At 47.1% G+C, this 12,298-nt stretch overlaps 1 pseudogene; it reads left to right on the top strand.

The window, feature by feature from the left end:
• Positions 1-12,298, top strand: part of LOC135384642 (nephrin-like) — a 602,775-nt pseudogene that overhangs the window by 29,380 nt on the left and 561,097 nt on the right.

Consider the following 12,298-nt stretch of genomic DNA (forward strand, 5'->3'; position numbering starts at 1 on the left):
TATGCAATGCACAAAGCAGGTGCTTTGTATCCTGGCAAGCAAGAGTTTCATGCCATATATAGCTTCGCTGGTAATTACGGTTCTAGTATTGATATGTGGTGTTTGTCTGGTTTGGCCTCATTAGCAATACAAAGGATTGTAACTGCGGTAGCAATTCGACCTCAAGCACTATGAAATAAAGAACCTGTATACTTAACCTACGTCTGGACTTTTCTTTTCAGATGCATTTCCCAAATGCTGCAGTGGCTGTGCATTTGGTGCTCGTGGAAATTTATTATGTCCACAGTAATTAGCAGAGAGGCACCCCCCTGAATTATGTATGAGTAATTCAACTCCTCGTTTATTGAACTGCGTACATGTGCATGGATTCACAGTTTCTGGCTGCTGGCATTTGTGAGAACTATAGCATCTATCTCTCAAGTAGCACATGTATTACTTGACAGATAAACAACACTTTTTTGAAGGGTGTAATATTACCAGGGGTGTTAAATTACACCCTAAAGGGAGTGAGTTATAGCACTTTTGGATTACACCCTAAAGGGTGTTTTTGAAGTAGCAAATTACACCCTTTTTTGAGGTTGTAGCCGATGGAAAAGGGTGTAATATTACACCCTAAAGGGAGTGAGTTATCGCACTTTGGGATTACACCCTAAAGGGTGTAAAAAAATTAAGAGTGTGTGGCTCACTGCAACATGGCAGATTAACAGTGGTATCCAGAGAGCAGTGTCCAGGACTTGACCTCAACTCTTTTGTTGACCGCAGCGTGGTTATTTCTTCCAGATTCGAACAAAAAGTGAACATAAGTTTGGTATAATTCCCGTTATGGAGCACGTAGGCGTGTCCACAGGCTTCTTGTGGAGCGCTCGGACCAGTGACACCGAATAAGAGTAAGAAATACGGTCTGTTAGGAAAGGGCGCAGCACTAAAACGTATCGGTAACGATACGGAGATCGCGTTACCGTAAGTTTGTAAAGGGAAATACTTCTCCGATTCCGATTTAAAAAAGTATCGCGATCCGCATTCCGATACCGAAAAAAGTAGCGATTACTGTAACGGCGTTACGTACAACACTGCCGCTGTGTGTGTTGTATGTCAAACGGATGAGGGGTGCATGATGATAAACGATGGTTTCTATGCGGTGGTCAGGTATTGTCAATGTTGCGACTAAGGCCAGTGGTTCTCAACTTACGTTGGGGGCAGGGGGCGGAACCCGTGATCTTGCCAGTACGACCTCAAGGAACCCACACCTCGAAGCTGCTTTCTGGGAGGGAGTCAGGCGACAAGTATCGATTTATTTCTTTGTAATTATAATTTATATAAGTACGCGTGTTTATTCTCTCGTCGCTAGATGTTGGCTTGTGCCGTATCGATTGGGCTACTTGACAGTACTTCTCCGCCAATAACCCATTGTGGGTTACAAGTGATTCTGGTAAAGATGAAGTTCACGAAGGCACGGGAGTAGCTCCAAAATTTATCTGAACTAGCTCCGACTTTCCAGGTGGTTGCCATGCTCTCGGAACACAAGAGCAAATGAACCAGAGCCCTTTGTGGGCCCTCCCTTTTCTTTTTTTTCACTAAACATACTCCCCCGCCCCCTCTTCGTGGTGGTGGTGGTGGTGGTGATGGGACTGCTTGCCGTAGTGATTCCACGTGGTGCTGTCGGCTGCCAATGATAAGAATACCTGCTGGCTCTACTCCTTACAACGGGCGTCCGCAGCGGCACCTTAGTCCGGCGATATGTAGGCCAGGGCCGACGTGTACTTGGGGGCAGGGGGGTAACTACCCCCCCTTGAGTCCGCCTAAAGGGGCGCAAAAAAAGACACCTTTCGTGGAGCAAGAATAACGAGAAGGGGGGGGGGGTGAAAATTTCCCACTTGTCCTCCGGAGGCGCAACGTAGACGGCGGTACTGCTGTATGCCAATCCCGAGGACAACGACGAGATCTAGGGATGCGAAGGCTGAACGAGGGCGAATGGGGCATCCCAGATCACACAGTTAACAATCCACAGAGGGTTAAAATCCAGACTTTAGAGATCCCAAATCGCTACAGCGTGATGCCGGCACCGCCCAGAAAAAGCGTGAGAAAATGTCGGCAAAGTTCAAGTTGCCTAACCGTAAGTTAAACAACGTTGCTTCGTTTTGTGTTGCTCCAGCGCATCAGCCACACTAAGCCTAGTCGCTCGACCGACATCGGAGACATGCGGAACTGACGCACTGCTCAGTGAAAGCCAATTTTGAAACACTGTAATTTTCAGACCTCGCCGATATAGGCTTTCAAATTATAACATGGGATTTTTTTTTAAATCTCGGATTTTGAACGCTGGAATATCGTAGCATAGCGATCGAGCGTGGTTTCACTCACGGCACCTTGCGGAACCTCAGGCCAGCGGTCGCGGCGAGAACCACTGGTATTGGCGTATGCAATCTCTTTCGCTGTATCATTTTTCATGAGGTACGCGGGAAAGCCTTTTGCACTTTTTTTTTTAAATCTGAGTTAGCGCCGCGAAGCAACTGTGACTATGAGTGGCATACAGATGTGGACAGATGGAGAGAGGACAGCAGGAAGGAGTGGGGAACGTCCTGAGACGACTTCAGGGAGAACTTTGTCGACATTTGTTTGGAAAGTCTTCGGAAAACCCAGGGAAAACCTCAGACAGCAGAGCCGGTGGTAGGATTCGAACCCAACACCTCCCAGTTCTCAGCACGACGTTTGCTTCCACCAACGAGTGGGACGCCTTAACTCGCTCGGCCATCCGCTGGTTCGCTGTACGTGTTTCTCTAAAGAGTGATACTTCGTGATGACATGTGAGGGGGTAGGCCTATGATGACATGGGGGGAAGGGGATCGCACAAATCGCACAAAAACGTGCAAAGGGTGGATGGAGGAGAGGGGGGGGGGGGGCGTAATGGCAGGATAGGCTCGCCGTTGTTGGCCACACAGAAGTGGGCGTCGTCAGGACTATAGCAGAAAAAAATAATAATAATAAGAGCACAAAACAAAAAGAAAGAAGGATGGACACATGGAAGATAGAGGAGGATGAAGGTTGGAGATGCGGTGAGGGTGCACGAGTTCGTCGGGGAGAGCAAAGTATTAGATGGGTCGTTGAGCGAGGCCTGCCTTCTGCAGAAAGACAATGAGGTTTCTTGCTTTGGCAGAACGTTCGGCAGAAGAACCAGCGGGGTAGAGGATGTCCGCTAGCGTGCCCGACGTGGCGCGAGGGAGATGGGTTTCGCGCGCAGAATGGTACGCTCGGCAGTCTCGCAGGATGTGTTCGATTGTTTCGGGTTGTTGATAGTGGTCACAGCAGGCGGCACCCCTAGAGCCGATCTTGAATAGTTGAGAGTTGGTGAGCGCACACCCAGTGAACAGCCTATGGAGCATGGTCTGTATGCTTCGAAGGTTTTTCATGGGAAGAAGGGGGCGATGATGGTGCATGATGTCCCGTATACCAGGGTGGGTTAGTTCAACAAGCTGCTGAACGGCCATTCGCCTGTCGGTGTCATCCGGAGTTCGCAAAATATTGCTGCAGCCCAGGTGTGCCGAGGACGCCAGCTGGTTCGCCCTTTGGTTGCCGCCGACACCGACGTGGGACGCATGTGATCACTGATCAACCAATCAATTAACTGACAGCTTGTCGCAGTTGAGGCATTCGTGAATACGTAAACAACAAAACAGAAAACAGACTGAAACATAATTGGACTACTGTCTCGAGTATTGCCTGACGCGCGTACACGCTACTTCGCTACGAGTCTCTCCTTGCGTCAGTGTGACGTTGCGTCTTCAAGGAAAAGCCTCTCTTGGAAGCGCCCCGTAAACCGTCCGCAGAGGGTTGACGCGGAAATAAAGTAGAGGTCGCAGAAGGCAGCTCGCTGCTTCCGTTTGCACTGGCTCACAACAGGTCTATTCTAACTTTTGTTCTGTCCCCCATCATGTAATGCCCGTAGGGGATTTTAATGTAAAATAACTTAGTAAATAAATACCTCGTTACAAGTGATACGTGCCTGTCCATAGAGCTTATTCTTTACGTCGTACTTTCATAAATTTACTTTCATTCACTGTTTGCTTCATTCGAATATCTATTTTCGTTCGTCAGTTACGTGCGACTGTGCACTACTCTTCAGCCCCCGTAAAGTTGATGAAAATTGTTTGGCGTGTGCCAGAAGTATTTGCAGCCCTCAGTTACTACAAGGACCAATTCGAGGTAGGTTTTCAATTCCACGACGCGGTATGCACGCGTATAACGCAGTTTCAAGAAAGTAAAGGCAAACACAGCCGACGAGAATAAATAAACTGGACGAACATGGTGGAGAAAATATTGGAGGTACGCGCAAATAGGAACCGTTTTCATGCTCCATCTGTGTGCTACCACAACGTTTTTCTTTGTTTCGATGCGGGTGGAAATAAGTTTACGTCCTTGAAATGAAAACCAAGCACACAGCACTCGGATACAATCATGCAAACAGCAACGGCATAGACTATGCTTCAGCTAGTGCAATCTGCTGTTGACGGGCATATTTCTCCCTCACACTTTCGCGCTTTTTTTTCTCTCTCTCTCTCTCTCATCGGCTGCTTTTTGGGGTCTACGGTGCTGCTCCGGATGCGCCTTGATTTGCGTGAAATTGTCGCCGCTTGAATGTGTCATTTCCTGACGTATTTCTAGCTTGAAAGGGGAATTTGCAATGAAACAAGCATTCAAACAGAACGTTACGATTTCGCTATGCCACGTTGGACATATAGGTTCGCCTTCCCTGAGTCTGACGACACGTAATATGGACTGACAGGAACAGATGAAGCTCTGTCCTGTCCAGTTCGCGTTCATGTTTCATCTCGTGAACGTATCTCCGCCCCCCAAGGAAATACCTCCGGCGCCCAAATAAGCGTAGGTAGCCTGATGGAAATGATGAACCGCTCTGCATCCACCGCAGCTATTGCCTTTCAGTTGAACATATCGTCTATACACATGCTAATGCGAATGACGTGTGGGAGTTGCTGAGGAGTGGTGGAAATTGGAAGGCATGGGGACTCCACCACGGAGTACTCCATCTTCAAAATGCGTATTAACGTGGTCCACCGTGCCCAGTGAGGATGCATACTGCCTGACACTGTAGCCACTTACAATGAATGACAGGAATTTTTCTTCGCCTTATAGCTAGAATTCCGAGGTTTCGCTTGTAAAATAAATTAATAAATAAACGAAACATATGTCGGTGAAATTTAAAGGTAATTCGGATTAGTTCGAAATTGTTCTCGTGGCGAGTTTCAGTAACGAAAAGGTCAGTAAGATAAGCAATGCCCTGATGACGAGGTTTGTTTCCTGTTGTGTCGAGATTTTCTCGCATCACGGGTAACCAGTCTCCGCGTCGTGGGAAGGGTTGGTCCTCTTGACCGAAATACATTGTGTAGCAGTTCAAAGCAAAACATCTGTACGATGCGGGCGAGCTCGGTCGTTGCCTAGAGGCGGCACGACATTGAAGTCACTAGTCAGTGTGCCTTATTTACTGTCTCTACCTGACATCAGGGCGTTTCGAGGTCATTTTGGCCATTTCCCAGGTCTAGGAAGGTCTATCCCAGGACTTGGGAAACGCCCTGTGCCTAGGACCTCCCTTTCCCTTTTTCTTTCCCTTCCAACCCCTATCCCACCATAAAGTGGATAAGGAAGCACAGATGACATACAAATTGTCTTTTTCAAAGGGAAGGTAGTCGTTGCAACGCAGACAATAAGGTGTGACGCGAGCGAAAGCCGCCTTGCGACGATGTCAAGGAATATCCGGATGTCGAGATGATCACATCGCCAGATGATCGTGACGGAAGTGTCGTCTGTAAATTCTGCTACGTAGTAGTCAGCGTTTTTACAAAGCAGGTTCTGACTGTTTTTATTATTACATCGTTTCAGAGGAATCTTCTTTTGTCCGAATTTCGGACATCATCCCATTTGTAATAAATAAATGACGAAAAACCTCGGAATTCCCGGAAAGTAATAAGCTCAAAAAATAAAAATAAAAACGGGGAAAAAAAAAGAACGGAACCTTACCTATAGCCTATTAAACACGTGACAGTCTCTCACTTCTGCTCTACTGTATGTATGCTGTTGTCTTCTGTGACTCTTGGTTATCCTTCTTCTGTTTAAGAAAGGACGTACTTTAGAAATTTGCTTTATGAGTTACGGGGAAGGGTTTCGCAACTCTGGGAGATTTTTCGTTGCTCAAGCATCCAGTCTATAAACCTCCGGAAATGACAATACTCGGAGAGCGGATTGTCGATTGTCGTGCGGGGGAGCTATATCGGGGTTATTAAAGGGGCTGTCGCATCCGTCCCAGTTGATTTCGAAGCTATGATGTCATTATATTCCTCGTTTACCACTGACAGCGGTATCGAAAATCTTACGCCAGTGCCGTGTATACCAAAGGGAGTCTGGCCATTAATAGGACTTGCCTATACCTGGAGCTCCACCCACTTTTTGAGCTCTCTGGCCAATCACGATCCAAAATACAGTTCGCTATTAATCCCAAGCTATCCAAGCTATATATTACCTGTATTTACTGGGTGCCGACATTTTCGGGAAACAGGATTGGATTAGATTGAATAGGATATTCCCTGACGACCTAACAACATAATGGATTCTGCGTCCACTTTTAACGGCGCCACCTGGATGGAGAGGGGCATGTCGGGAAGCCTCAGAATAGCAGAAGTGCTTGCTAGCAGAACTGATTGGCCGGAAGGACCGCTTGTTGGAACAGACTGCCGGTATTATACATATTTTAACTGTGAAATATAACAAGATTGAATCAAGAACGGGTAAAGGTGTGTATATGAATAAAAGTATGCCATAAAATGCAAATTTTTAGCCATCCGTAGCGTTTTTCTTGCTATTTGCCTGTGTTCGCTGTCGTTACTAGGCCTAACAGTGACGACGAAACATAGTATTTTCAGGTAAGCATCGGCACTGGAGCGTAATTTAAATAAGATTTGCAAGATAACTGCAACAGAATGTACACTTACGGAATAAAATTGAAGTAATCTGTGAAAAAAAATTGGCATGAAATCCTCGCTTCGCCGTTCCAAGCTACTCCGCATTTTCGGGAAAATTTTGGTGGTGGGGGTGGTTGGTAAAAATTTGATGTTATGGCGGCCCGCATAGGAAACAGCAGCCAATGAAAAACGCTGAATTTGATTGACAGGTCGAGCCTCTTTTTTAGGCTCCTCCTAATGGCCAGACTCCCTTTGGCACACACAGCAGTGTCTTACGCGAAAGTGTGGCGCAGTTTCGCCATGCAACACGTGATAACAGGAGCAAGAGTATGACGAAATTCCGTCTCTGAAAAATATGCAAAAACGTCATTCCCGCTCCATCAGGTAGGTCTAGGGTTCAAGGGGGATGCTGAGGCGGCTGTGTTTTTGGCAAGTTGTGCTGGTAAGATGTCAGAATCTCGGCGTCTCAAATTCCGTGCCATGGGGTGCTTGTCATGGCGCATATATAGACGTAGATAGTGGAGCACTATTCCTTGCGTTCTCAGCACCTCTACGGGCAGTTCTCTGGCTTCTACTGTTGCCAAAACATTGGAGGTGGCTCGAGGTACCCCATGGCAGATTTTCAGACCTCTTCTTAAAACTCTCTGTAGTATCCTCTCTGCTGTGTTGCTTATCCCATATAGTACGGGTAAGCATAGCATGGGTAAGCCACCATTTGCCGAATAAGCGCCCGATGTGGTGGGGACATACGTGACGCCAACAACGGCAAGTCGGTTCTTCGTCACCGCCACCGCCACTTCTTTGACATTCCCCAACGGGGGCCGATGAGGGACGTTGATCCTGCCTCAGACTGCTCCTGGAGATGTTTTATGTGAGCAGACCATGATAGTTGTGCGTCAATGACTACCCATAAGATGCGGTGATCGGACACCCTCTGAATTGGCAGGCCATTGAGAGTCAGTTGAAGACTCTTAATTATTTTTCGAGTAAACGGGATAAATATACAGTCCTCTCGGCAGATACATCGATGCCTCTGTCCGAGAGGAAGGGTACCGCGTAATCTAACGCATTCGAGAGTCGCTGTTGCAAAGCAGGCAATTGGGACCCAGATGTCCATTTACATATACCGTCAGCGTAAATGCAGATGTAGACGTTCTTGGGTAGACGGTGCGGTAAGTCTGCCATGATTACATTGAACAGCACAGGGCTCCGGACCCACCCTGCGGCACCCCGCCACCGAAGTCGTGATAATCACTGTTCCCATCCTCAGTCTGTATGTACACAGACCTTACTTGAAGTTAGTCAGCAATCCACCGCAGAGCCCGACCCCTTATCTCACGAATGTACAGGACATGTAGCACGTGGCCGTGGCTTACCATATCATATGCTTGTTTAATCACGGAACGCTGCCAGAGTATTTCTTTTCTGGGCGCATTCAAAGAAAGTGATGAGCTCCATGAAGTCACTAATAGAAGCACTTCCCTGTCAAAACCAGACACACATTCCGGAATAATCTTCTGGCTCTCTAGGACCCACTCTTATTCGACCTAGGATCATTTTTTCCATGACCTTACTCAGGCAGCTTGATAAGCTAATTGTTCTGAAAGACAATTCCTGGAAGATTCCTGTGAGATTTTCCTGGTTTCAACAAATGTACCACTTTAGAGATTTTCCAGCCAATCGTCCCCCTGCTAGATATGAGGAAGAGGTGTAATAGGAAACGGGTGAACGGCTAATCTATCCAAGCTTTTGTCTCAAGCTGTACCTAACAATGCCTTCAGAGCGGAGGACCCTAAGCCAGCGATGTGTTTCTATGTATTACCGTACGGACCTGGTGAAGACTTGTTTCGTCTTGATCCTATAGCTGCCTCCAGTTCTGCTAGACTGAAATCATTGTCCAGAGTCCCCACGGGGCGCTATCTGGTAGCACAGTGCTCCTTGTAGCATTTTCCACACATGCCTTGTGTGTTTTCGGCCTGTGGCTACCACGGGGAAACATCCCATGTCATCATCACCTCTTCATTTATTGTTGTTGTTGTTTCGGCAAATGCAACATCCATAACTGTATACCCACAGGAGATGAGGACGTCCAACTCTGACATCCATGACCAGTGTGCAATCAACAAGCGCCAGAATGACACGTGGAACAGCAGCATGATGACCAAAGCGAATACCGTCAATGTCTGACGGAAGATACGCTATAGTTTGCTGGTTGCTACAATGCTCGCTGAACCAGGTTATAGACACGCGCGGTTCACGAATAAAAGCTGAGAATTGAACTGCTAAAGCATATTTCCAAGTAGAAAAGATTGGAAAGCAAGAAAAATTACGCTAGAATGGTTTTAATCCCAGTCGTACAACTCGCTTCCTTTCTTTTGCGAGGTCGTCCGCGAGCGATTGCGAATGTGGGCGCACAATGCGGTGTGGGATATCGCCGGTACTGTATAAGGGTCGTGGAGATTCGTTTAGACTGCATATCCTGGCAGTAATCCTATTCCGTGGTGGTATCTTTGAGAGCGGGCGGGCGAGACCCCTCCCGGACAAGGCATGCTAAACAAAGGACTATGTAAGTGCGACGTTTGTCAGGATGTCTGCTGCCAGCGCGATGTGTGCTCGCTTAATATTTTTTATGCAAGTACTCGGGTTATTACAACCAGGAACAACGTTTCTGTCGTTTAACATATTGTAGAAGTAGTTTCAGTCAACGCTACCAGATGACGTCGTCTCGGGGCTTCCCTCGAACAGACAGGGGAGCTACTTCTCTAACGCAGTTCCATGCGCGCCGCTGCGCTTGGGCTCGGCGCTAACGTAATACGTTGAGCTAAAACTGTCCTCTCAAACGATTGTGGGAGTCGGTGTTTCTGGAACCTACTTCCTAGGATTTCATTATCGAAACAAGAAGAACAAACATTTTTATTTCATATTGCCGATATTTCTCCATGCGCACATGATGAGAAAATATACCTGTCTGGAGATTTTTTTTTCTCTACGTTTTAAGGGAGCTCTCTTTCCATTCGTCTAATTGCTTTCGCTGCTTCTTTGTTTATTTACTTTTAATTAACGAAGCTGGGAGTACAGTTGGGTCTAGCAAATATGAACTTTCGCCCGCGAACTACCATTGAAGTGTAGCAATAATAATGACTGGAAGATTAGCAACATAGTGGTCTTAAATTTCCATACTTTACGAATTTTCCAAGCTTGAGGAAACAGATATGCAGACTGGAAACAACTCAGAATATTCTGTTTTCAGGCTCAGGGCTTGGAACCGTTTCCGCATGTACGGTAGCAAACTAACGCTCTGCTTATCCGTTTCGTTGTTAGTTTTTCGTAAGGCATAAAAGAGTCAGGAGAACGGCGGCACAACCGATTCCAGAAAATGTTGTACGAAAATGTTTGCAGAACACTACTGCTTCTTGCTGTAACGGACATTTTTATTTTTGTTTCTTCGTATACAAGTGTGGGCACAGGGAAACTGCCAGGTCCAAAGAAAAGAACTCTGTGCTATACGCTCTACGAAAGGTCACCGAATGTGATTCTTCTGTCTCCTGAACTGTCTTCGTTTTTTAAAGGGGAAAGGGGGTTGTGGATATTTTTTCTTTCTTTTTTTTACCGCGTGATATGAACGTATGAATGTAGTACAATCAGGAACCGTCACGCAAAATATTTTCTTCGGGAAGCGCGCATATCCAGAGAAAACTAGTTTATAAGAGTGCGCGCGGGCGGCACCCATCTCTCCCACCTACTTCTGGCGTGTGTGACCTCAGACCTTCGAGCACTCTTATTGGCAGCGGAGAATCGCCTGATACGGCGAGGGAGGACGGCGACAGATCCACTGCTCTGTGTCAGGTGCTGGACAGGAGGCGCCAAATACAACCCCATCAAGAGAGGAAGAAGAAAGGCGCGCGAATGCCTCACTACTGGACGAATAACGTGACGTCACAGCCTTTGTGTTGTGTTGCTTACGTGTCTTGTCTATCATGGCGTTACAGACTGGCAGCCGTGGGAAGCATCTTTACTGACCTGCTTTATTGAAAAGTCTCTTGCGCAGCAGGATAGCACGCTGCTCTCGTACTTTCTCTAATTTCTCCTCCCACTGACATATTTTTTCATGCTCCTTTGATGAGGAAAAATCGCGCACCCCATCTTACACCCATGTCAAAGGTGTGCTTCCTGAAGAAAACTGTCATGCCACTAACCCATATATAGCGCATATTGGCATACCACGTACTACTCGTTGAGCCAGAGCGCAAGACATCGCGTAACCAACCACATCCATGGCCAGCAGGGGTGGGGGTGGAGATATCCAATAAGGAAAAAAGAAGGAAAGGTCAGCCAAACGGTATGTCGGCTTGCTATTCCACAAACAAACAAAAATTAAAAGAAAGAAAATAAAGGATCGATCTTTTTCATTGCCCTCACTACCAACCTTCCCGAACCACACTCTCCGAGTCTCTTCGCCAGCTGGACTCTCGCCCTTTCTCCCTATCGAAATTGCTTGGTCCCTGGCCCAATCCAGCCCAGCAACGCGCTGTGCTCAAAGCTCTTCTGACATTTCTGGACACCATCGGCCTTCGATCGTTATTGTGAAGGAGCTCGTTATTTTATTCCCCCATTCCCACCAGCAATGGGGTAGAGTATCGCCTGTGGCGATGAAACTCCCCACTCTCCAAGGTCAAAAATAAAGTTGTTAATTGTTGTTGTGAGAGAAGGATGAGATAGATTAAGGGCAAATGAGCTAACGTTGTTTCATCTCATTCAAAGTGCATCTATCTAGTAGGCTCCTAGCAGTCCGTTCAATACAAATTGTAACTTATGCTCACAAAACACTTCTGCGTTACTTCTACTTATTCTCATCATGCAAGCTTCGCGAAAATACACGCCAGGCATACAAGTAGAACGAAAATAAGAATATTAAAAACTTAACGGGGTCTCTTTCTGTTAGAAAGACCCCGGGGTTTTGGGCGTAGCATGTACTTTGGTGACCTCTTTGGTATTCGGAGGCTCAACATTGCATTTACGCCTGACTTTAAACACCGTCTCAACTCCACCTCGTCTTCCCTCTGCCCCACTTGTGGAGTGCACGGCGACCTCCGCCACGTCATCCTGGCTTCTGTGCAATATCACCACGAGCGTGCACTGATGGAAGTTGCTATCCAACGTATTGACAAACGGCCGTTCAACTTCGCGAAGAACCTCGGACCGTGGTCGAACACCGCCCACCAGAAGCAAGGCCTTCGTTTTCTTCGGAGTACTTGGGCTCCACCGGTGGTGACGGATCTCTGCAAGTGCTCCCTCATCATCACCCCCTCCCCCTCATCCCTTCCCAATGT

Source organism: Ornithodoros turicata, chromosome 2 (assembly GCF_037126465.1).
Source record: "Ornithodoros turicata isolate Travis chromosome 2, ASM3712646v1, whole genome shotgun sequence".
Lineage (NCBI taxonomy): Eukaryota > Metazoa > Arthropoda > Arachnida > Ixodida > Argasidae > Ornithodoros > Ornithodoros turicata.